Source organism: Schistocerca americana, chromosome 5, assembly GCF_021461395.2.
Source record: "Schistocerca americana isolate TAMUIC-IGC-003095 chromosome 5, iqSchAmer2.1, whole genome shotgun sequence".
Lineage (NCBI taxonomy): Eukaryota > Metazoa > Arthropoda > Insecta > Orthoptera > Acrididae > Schistocerca > Schistocerca americana.
In genome coordinates, this window is record NC_060123.1 from 302,597,160 (window position 1) to 302,607,321 (window position 10,162).

At 41.5% G+C, this 10,162-nt stretch overlaps 1 non-coding gene across 1 annotated transcript; it reads right to left on the reverse strand.

Moving 5' to 3' along the window:
• Positions 1 to 8,889: 8,889 nt before the first annotated feature.
• On the reverse strand, positions 8,890 to 9,033 carry LOC124617255. The gene has a single exon (XR_006980014.1). It is a non-coding gene; the product is annotated as a U4 spliceosomal RNA (small nuclear RNA).
• Between the last annotated feature and the right edge of the window lie 1,129 nt (positions 9,034 to 10,162).

Sequence of the window (10,162 nt, forward strand, 5' to 3'; positions counted from 1 at the left end):
TCTGGCGCCTGAGAACAATGTTAACAAGAAGAAAGTTCAGGAACATCACAACATTTGTTGATTTCAAGAAGGCCTACAACTCCACAGAAAAAAAAAAAAAAAAAAAAAAAAGGAAGGTGGAGAACAAGAACAGAAGATTAATCCAGGAAACAATTTACAAATACAACATCCAACAAAGTGAAGCCCACAGGAGAGATCTTGGAACCATTTGAAATCAAGACTGGAACTCAGTTTTGGAAAAGATATTCAGGACATGGGACAATGGAGTCAGTGGGGTAAAGATGGAGAGATACAAGGATAGAACTGTCATCATAAAATGTCTGCTGATGATATTGTATGGAAAGATAATGCAAGTAGAAAGTTTCAAATACCTGGAAGAGTTTATACAGAAAACAGGACTGAACTCAACATCCAATGAAGAAAGGATCACAAAAATACAAGCATACAGAATTACATGAAACTGTTACAATAAATTAAGATACAATAATACAGTAATCTTACAGAGGTGATGTATGCCTCAGAAACAACACTTATGAAGGGAAGAATAAAAATCAAGGAAACAGAAAAGAGAGGAAAATTCTATGGGCTGGTTAGGAGAGGGGATCTGGATTGAAAGACTGACAACAGAACAGTACAGACAGACAAAGACAATTACAAACAACACTAGGAAAATGGGGGCAAAGTTCTACAGACACATATGTAGGAGAATGAAAACAGACTGACTGAGAAAATTTTTAAAATAGTGACAGTGCAAACCAAGGGGGCAAAGGAAACCACAGAAGATATGACAGACAGGTAAAAATACACAGAAAAATCCAGAAAACAGTAGAAATTTCAGCAAATGCCCAAATAAGACAAAACAGGAAAAAAGTGGACATCAGTGAGGAAGCAGTGAATATAATTTATGAGAGGCTTTGGAAGAAAAACGAAAGAGACAAAAAATGCCATGAAAACTAATTGAGCTTTAGGACTCTCCTTAAGGGAGAATTAATGATGATGATGATGATGATAATAATAATAACAATAATAATAATAATAATGCAGTAATAAGAAAGTACAGAAAAATAGCAACAGAGACAAAAGTAAGAGCAATTAACACCAATGTAATGAACTAAAACAGAAAAAAAAAGATAAAGGCAGCTTGTAATGTAATTTATGCTAAAAGAAAAGAAAATGATGTATCAAACAAAGAAACAAATGAGATCAATGAAAATGGGCAGTACAGTGATTACAGATGGTAGGGAAATAGCACACATACTCAATTATTATTATATGAAAGTGGTAGAGAACTTAAAATGTAATTAAATAGTGCAAAAAGAGGAGAGTAGCTACTGAGGTATCAAAAAAATTATACAGAACCACATTCTTGAAACCAGTCAAAGAAGAAGAACTAAGAAAAACTGTGAATAAACTAAACATCAAGATATCACATGGTGACACTAAAAATATTGAATCACATTATAAATAAGTGAATAAACAATTGAACCATTGCTGGACATAGCAAACTGTTCTTTCAGAGATGATATTTTATTCAGAAAAACTGAAGATAAATGCTGTTGTACCAGCGCAAGAGAAAGGGGATGAAAAGGACACCAACAACTACAGACCAGTCTCACTAATATCAGGTTTCTCAACAATCCTGGAAATTCTTCTCTATAATAGACTGCTTGATTACCTAGACTAACACAACATTCTTGTACCTTCATGGCATGGTTTTAGAAAGGGTAAATCTACAGAAATACAAATGCCAGTCAGACTGACTGCATTATACAGTCATTAGATGAAAAAAGTTTTATCTGCTATGTTTCTGGATGTCTCCACAGCTTTCAACACCATTGCCCATGAAATACTGCTACAAAACTGGAAATCTATGGCATTTGTGGGCAAGCAGGGGAGTGGATGCAATCATGCCTATGCAACAGGAAACAGTATGTATCAGCAGAAAACACGTACCACCAGGAACCAAAGTCATCAATCACAGAGTCCTGCAGGGTTTGGTAATGGTGTCATTGCTGTTTAATCTGTTTATAAATTATATAAATGCTGAAGAGAGAGAAAAGAAAACACTGTATGCAGATGACATAACAATACCAAACAGTAACTAAAATGTGGAACTGCTTGAGAGAAAAACATATTTTTCTGCCAACATCACAGCCCAGTTCAAAAATGGTTCAAATGGCTCTGAGCACTATGCGACTTAACTTCTGAGGTCATCAGTCGCCTAGAACTTAGAACTAATTAAACCTAACTAACCTAAGGACATCACACACTTCCATGCCCGAGGCAGGATTCGAACCTGCGACCGTAGCAGTCGCGCGGTTCCGGACTGCGCGCCTAGAACCGCGAGACCACCGCGGCCGGCTCACAGCCCAGTCGCTCGTGGAAAATGAACTGATTATAAACCTTAAAAAGACTGTGTGTTCAGAAACATTGAGAAATCTGTTCACAAGGATTTAGAGGTGGATGACACAAAGGTTTCAAGTAGAAGGCTCGACTAGGTCCTTAGGTATTACTATTTGTAATGAGCTGAAATGGAAACAGTATATTAATTCAATTTGTAAGAAACACAGCTTCATCACATTCACCGTAAAAAAGCTACTGCAATAAGCAGACAAATAGCTCCTGTGCACAGTATAGCACAGACTCTTAACCATACCTAATGTGTGGGGTGATTGTGTAGGGAAACTCAAGCACTCAGGAAACAAAAAGAGTTTCCACATTACAAAAGATAAACAATTAGGATCATTATAAGAAGAAGAATTTCTGAACCATGCAGAAACTACTTCAGAAATCTATACATGTTTATTTTTACATTTTTGTACATATATTTAACAGTATTAGACATCAAAAAGGAAGGTTCAGAATAGTTTACAAATGCTAGTGTATGCAACACATGAAGGAAGAACAAGATATGAAGCATACTGTTCTGATTGATGATCCTAAAAAAAGGGCCTTGGTACTTGATATCAAGTGACTAAGACATCTGCCTCAAATCCTGCAAGGCAGTATGCATGACAACTCTCCAAAAGAAATTCAAAGGTTACATCATGAAAAAAGAATTTTACAGTTTTAAAGAGTACCCATTAAATTAAATTAGTATGTATTATTCCTTGCAATCAATGATATTAGAGAATGTAATCAAAGTGATTGCTCCTTAGGAAATAAGTGATAGCCAAACACCCACCACAGTAAGACCATGGAATGGTGGCATTCAAAAATAATCACCACACACATTAAGAAATTTTTCCCACTGGGAGATGAGATGATCAATATCTGTTTCACAGAATGCAGTTGGCCACTGATGGGCCCACTACAGCACCCACTCTTGCACTTCCTCATCTGACTGAAACTGATGTCTATGCACCTCTTTCTTCAGGACGCAGAAGATGTGAAAATAACATGGCGAAACATCTGAGCTGTATATAGGACTCTGAAGTGTTTCGTATCCAATTTGTTGAAGTGTGAGCTTCATCTGATTGGCAGTGTGGGGGAAAGGATTATTGTATAACAGTATGATTCTGTCCAGTAGCATTCCTGGGCATTTGACTTTATGGCACATTGCAGTTTCTGCAAAGTGTCTTCACAGTGCTGCACACTGATTGTGGCTAAAATGGCTCTGAGCACTATGGGACTCAACTGCTGAGGTCATTAGTCCCCTAGAACTTAGAACTAGTTAAACCTAACTAACCTAAGGACATCACAAACATCCATGCCCGAGGCAGGATTCGAACCTGCGACCGTAGCGGTCTTGCGGTTCCAGACTGCAGCGCCTTTAACCGCACGGCCACTTCGGCCGGCTACACTGATTGTGGTTACACACTATAGAAACTTGACGAGCAGAGGGCTCTTGCAGTTGGAGAAGAAGGTCATTATGACATTGTGTGGTGCCACCATTTCAAGTCTGAGGGCAAATGGCAAAGCCAACGGTGGAAACATCTGACATCCTCCCCCACCAAAGAAATCCAAAGCTATACCAGTGGTGGCTGTTCTTTCAGACATGTCTGAAAGAATGGACACCATTTTGATCCAGCAGCAATTATTAATTAAGGCACAAAGGGCATACAAGAACTGGCTGCAAGAGGGCACTGATTTAAATCAATGAGGAAGGTTGAAAATTTGTACTGGTCTGGATTTCGAATCCTGCTTTCCTGCTGATATTGACAGTGGATTTTAAAAAAATCAGTTTAGTTCAATATACGAGGGCAGTTCAATAAGTAATGCAACACATTTTTTTTCTGAAACAGGGGTTGTTTTATTCGGCATTGAAATACACCAGGTTATTCCCCAATCTTTTAGCTACACAACACTATTTTTCAACGTAATCTCCATTCAATGCTACGGCCTTACACCACCTTGAAATGAGGGCCTGTATGCCTGCACGGTACCATTCCACTGTTCGATGTCAGAGCCAACGTCGTACTGCATCAATAACTTCTTCATCATCCGCGTAGTGCCTCCCACGGATTGCGTCCTTCATTGGGCCAAACATATGGAAATCCGACGGTGCGAGATCGGGGCTGTAGGGTGCATGAGGAAGAACAGTCCACTGAAGTTTTGTGAGCTCCTCTCGGGTGCGAAGACTTGTGTGAGGTCTTGCGTTGTCATGAAGAAGGAGAAGTTCGTTCAGATTTTTGTGCCTACGAACATGCTGAAGTCGTTTCTTCAATTTCTGAAGAGTAGCACAATACACTTCAGAGTATATCGTTTGACCATGGGGAAGGATATCGAACAGAATAACCCCTTCAGCGTCCCAGAAGACTGTAACCATGACTTTACCGGCTGAGGGTATGGCTTTAAACTTTTTCTTGGTAGGAGAGTGGGTGTGGCGCCACTCCATTGATTGCCATTTTGTTTCAGGTTCGAAGTGATGAACCCATGTTTCATCGCCTGTAACAATCTTTGACAAGAAATTGTCACCCTCAGCCACATGGCGAGCAAGCAATTCCACACAGATGGTTCTCCTTTGCTCTTTATGGTGTTCGGTTAGACAACGAGGGACCCAGCGCGAACAAACCTTTGAATATCCCAACTGGTGAACAATTGTGACAGCACTACCAACAGAGATGTCAAGTTGAGCACTGAGTTGTTTGATGGTGATCCGTCGATCATCTCGAACGAGTGTGTTCGCACGCTCCGCCATTGCAGGAGTCACAGCTGTGCACGGCCGGCCCGCACGCGGGAGATCAGACGGTCTTGCTTGACCTTGCGGCGATGATGACACACGCTTTGCCCAACGACTCACCGTGCTTTTGTCCACTGCCAGATCACCGTAGACATTCTGCAAGCGCCTATGAATATCTGAGATGCCCTGGTTTTCCGCCAAATGAAACTCGATCACTGCCCGTTGTTTGCAACGCACATCCGTTACAGACGCCATTTTAACAGCTCCGTACAGCGCTGCCACCTGTCGGAAGTCAATGAAACTATACGAGACGAAGCGGGAATGTTTGAAAATATTCCACAAGAAATTTCCGGTTTTTTAACCAAAATTGGCCGAGAAAAAAAATGTGTTGCATTACTTATTGAACTGCCGTCGTACTTATCTGGACACTTTTTAAGTGGAGCACCTGTTATTTGGATTTATTCTGGAAATGGCATTGTCCTTCAACGAATGACAACAGGTATTTGACAATTTGTGGCCCAAGACCCAACTACTAAGTTTTCCCTAATTAACAAACCAACCTCCCCTTCCCAGTCCTGTTCAGGTATAGATCCACCTGAGCTGTGAATACCCTCTATTAATAGTCACAACTGATCCCCATGCAACATGGCCAAAGTTAGTTACATCAGTGCCATCCTCAGCCCTGCATTAATATGCTTTACAACACTGTTAAGGCACGGTTTCTTCTTCTTCTTAACATTATTCACACTTCTGAGCTTCCTAACCACTGCTGGAATCTGTTGCGTATTTGCTACACATATTTCTATCTGATGCACCTATTCTCTAAACTCTGGCAGTTGCTGGACATGCTTTGTGTGTGCATCATTGCACCATGAAATTCTCATATTTTTTCTCTATCTGTGGCCATTCTTGCCACCTGTCAGTTCCAAACCACCTTCCTCGCCATATCTTTCCTAATCTTTAGCAGTTCTTTCCTTAATTCCTCCAAATGCACCTGAAAGGCGCAGATTTCCTGTTCTTGTTCCCTAAATTATTGCTACTGCATATCATGCAGTTCGAGGAGAGGGCGCCTGTTGGCATTCACAATGACATCCTTCTGCTCAATCCCCTTTGAAACCATACCCCATAAACTATATCAGACACTGGCTTACTGTAATGGCCAGAAGTGCTCTACGGTGTATTCATGTGTGAAGGGCCATTACAACAGAAAACACCATCTCACCAAAAATTACCAACTTCTGAATTAATTGCAATTATGGCTATCTAAAATTAACAATCCAGGTTATAGTCAAAACTAATTGATCACTGCTAGCCTCAAATGCTTGTTAATGTCTAATTAACATTATTAAAGCAATCAATGACTCAGAAAGACGTTCAATATGTAGCAACAAAATTTTTTAGTTGTTTGCCCAATACCATGTAATGCATGTTAGGTAGCAAAGCAAGTTTTAAATCTAACCTAAAATCATTTCTCCTGGCCAGCTACTACTATTCCGTGAACGAATTTCTGTTTAAGAATTGATGGCCTTGTAAAAAAAAAAAAAAAAAAAAAAAAAAAAACAAAAAAAAAAAAAAAGCTTGTAAGTGTAGTGGCATGAGTAAGACTAAAAAGTAATGGCTTCATTAGTGTTAAAATTAATCATGTAACATGCATATCAGTAAACTGACTCATTCCAGATCACTTCAATAGAATAATCATTCAAATGATGTACAGAACATGTAACTAACTAATGCAAACAAAGGCTGTGCAGTCCTAACATTTTGTGCTGTTGAGCTTTGCTATGGGGGCTCTTTCTAGTTGAGGAACTAGTCTGTTATAGTCACATAAACAAAATCAAAACCAAGACAAGAAAGGATAGATTAATACATCATGGTGTTCATAAAAAAAGAAAAAACAATTATCTTGAAACACTCATAAAGAAGAAAAGAAAAAAAAACTCGACAAATACGAATAGGATGCACTTTGAGGGTTCCATGCAAACTTAATTATGAAAATAGATAGTTAATCTATTAATTATGATGAATGAGTTTGTGGGTATCCAAATACATGACATAAATGGGTGTATATTTTGATTGCATTGACTTAGAAGATTGAATTTTTTACACTGCCAAGAGACCGTATTTGATATAAATTTCAACTTGACACATTTTTCTGTTCATGAGAAAATGGGTCTTTACAGAGGGACAGAGAGGTGGACATTAAAGTAATTCCATATGGGTTCCATTTTTATCGGTGGAGCTACAGAACTCCAAAAAAAATTCACTAGTAGTGATCTTGGTAGACACAGGTACATTTTACACAACAACACATGCACACATTGTTTATGTAAGGACTATGGTCTTAGCTAGGGGGAAGAGGGACAGGGACAGTTGTCACTGTCGCTGGGGGCGGAACATTGTGCAAGCGTTGAATCATACTGAGGTGATCATGCAATCTTGGCAGAACTGCCAAAGCTGTGCCCTCACTCCTTCCACTTTTTCCGCACAATTACCTTTCAGCAATTTTTTTGACATGCAGTGGGCAAAATAAATGTTCATATGCCGAAACCTTAAAACTGAATGTTGTGATCTGGAACTACCTCGTATCAATATAGTGGGTTTCTAGAATGAAATTTTCACTCGACAGCAGGGTGTTCGCTGATATGAAACTTCCTGGCAGATTAAAACTGTGTGCCGGACCGAGACTCGAACTTGGGCCCTTTGCCTTTTGCGGGCAAGTGCTCTACGAACTGAGCTACCCAAGCACGACTCAGGTCCCGTCCTCACAGCCTTAATTCCGCCAGTACCTCGTCTCCTACCTTCCAAACTTCACAGTAGCTCTCCTGCGAACCTTGCAGAACTAGCACACTGGAAGAAAGGATATTGCGGAGATATGGCTTAGCCACAGCCTGTGGGTTGTTTCTAGAATGAAATTTTCACTCTACAGTGGAGTGTGCGCTGATATGAAACTGCCAGGAAGTCTCGACGGAGATAAGTTGGCGGCGGCTACATTACACTCTAGAGAACATTCACGTGGACATCCATGGGTCCAGTGGAGCTCGTGCAAGGCACCACTCCTTCAAGATAATCATGTTTCCTGACGGCAATGATATTTTTCAGCCAGATAATGCGCCATGTCACAAGACCAGGAGTGTGATGGAGTGGTTCTAGGAACACAGTGCCGAGTTCGAATTGATGTGCTGGTCCCCCAACTCATCAGATCTGAACCCGTTCTAACACATCTTGGATGTGATTGAACGCGGCGTCACAGCTCACAGCCCACCTCCCCGGAATTTACCGGAATTATATCACTTTTGTATGCAGATGTGGAGCTAACTCCCTCCAGCGGCCTACCAAGGCCTCATCGCTTCGACGCCACGACGCGTCGCCGCTGGTATACATGCAACAGGTGAAATGTCGTGGCTGATCAGTGTGTATCACTAAATGTACCCGCAAAATAATATCATTGTCCTCCACATAGTTCATCAGATACGACGTCATAAACACTGAGACGCGTTAAAAGTGACTTTTACTTAAAATGGAGCGCAAGTTACCGAGACTATATTCATCAGTTTAAGTTCGTTGTTGATCGATTAACTCAGTTTTTTTTTATTACAGAGGGCAGCTAACGCTCTGACCGAACACGCTGAGCTACCGTGCCGGCAGAGAAGGTAACTGAAACTTCCTGGCAGATTAAAACTGTGTGCCGGACCGAGACTCGAACTCGGGATCTTTGCCTTTCGCGTGCAAGTGCTCTACCAACTGAGCTACCCAAGCGCTACTTACACCCTCTCAGAGGCTGCCAAAAATTGCCACAGAGACGGTATTTCACGTCTCTCTGGCGGGGTATTAAAAAAAAAAAGAAATTCAACTAGCAATAATCGCACCTCGGTTCTACTTCATTGGTTACGATATTGCCTCTGCGCAAAGATCGTTTGATAATGCTCGCACTTAACGACTTCCAATAAACTTTAAACGTAATTTCAAACCTTTTTAAAATTTCTTATGCTTAACCTCAAATATTTAACACATTAACTCCTTTGTAAAAAAACAATCACAAGTCTGAAGCTGTGTTATACGTAGGAGTTCAAGTCTTTAAAAGAATCGGTGGTTTATTGGTCAACAACGAAGTAACTTATAATGTGGAGCAGCTCTGGCATTAGGGAGGTTTCGAGGAAGAGGGGAAAGCAAGGGGCTCACGGAGCGAGCGCCACGGTGCCGGGCCGTCACTTAATACGGGTCCCCATTACGGAGCCCCGGCGTCGGAGCGGCCAGCGGCCCCTGTGAATCAGGGCGGCAGCTGATGGTCCTCCCGGGAGCCGCTGCTGTGTGTTTACGAGTCACCCGGAGTGCGTGCCGGCTCCGCCCGCGGGGAATCCCCTGTCGGGGGGACGGTCGCCCTTAATGTCGCTTCCTCACGACACGCCGCCCCCGGGTGACCCGAGCAGCCCATATATCTCTCGTTTGTTTGAATACTGCTCCAGCGAGGATCACGACAGTCGCTGCACGTTTTCCACTGCACGTTCTCAAGTCTCTAGCTACAAATTAGTGCTGCCTGGTGTTCGCAGTAACTTGAGAGTTTAATTCCACTGAACACCACCACTTTCTAAACAGTGTCACCAACTTCTGTCTAGGCTGTTTTCTCAAAGTTCGTACACATATTAGTGGACATTAATACGGGGTGTATCCACCACTCGCCCTTATGACAGCTTGAAGTCTGCTGGGGACCCGTTCAATGAAGTACGTGAATGTCTGTGGAGGAATGACAAATCGTTCTTTGGAGTGAAGTGGACGTTCTCACTCATCCCGAAGATGTTCCATTGAGTTCAAGTCGAGACTCTGGACAGGCCAGTCTATTTCAGAAATGTTATTGTTCACAGACTATGGTCTCAGAGGTGCTGCTGCTTTAGGACAGGGTGCACTATCATCCTGATACAATCAATCATCATCTCCGAACTGCTCCTTAACTTGAGACCTGAGTTTCTCTTGGCGTATACAACTTTCAAATAACTGCCGGGAATTCAGCCAGGTAACACTTTCAGCGACTGCCGATATTTCGAC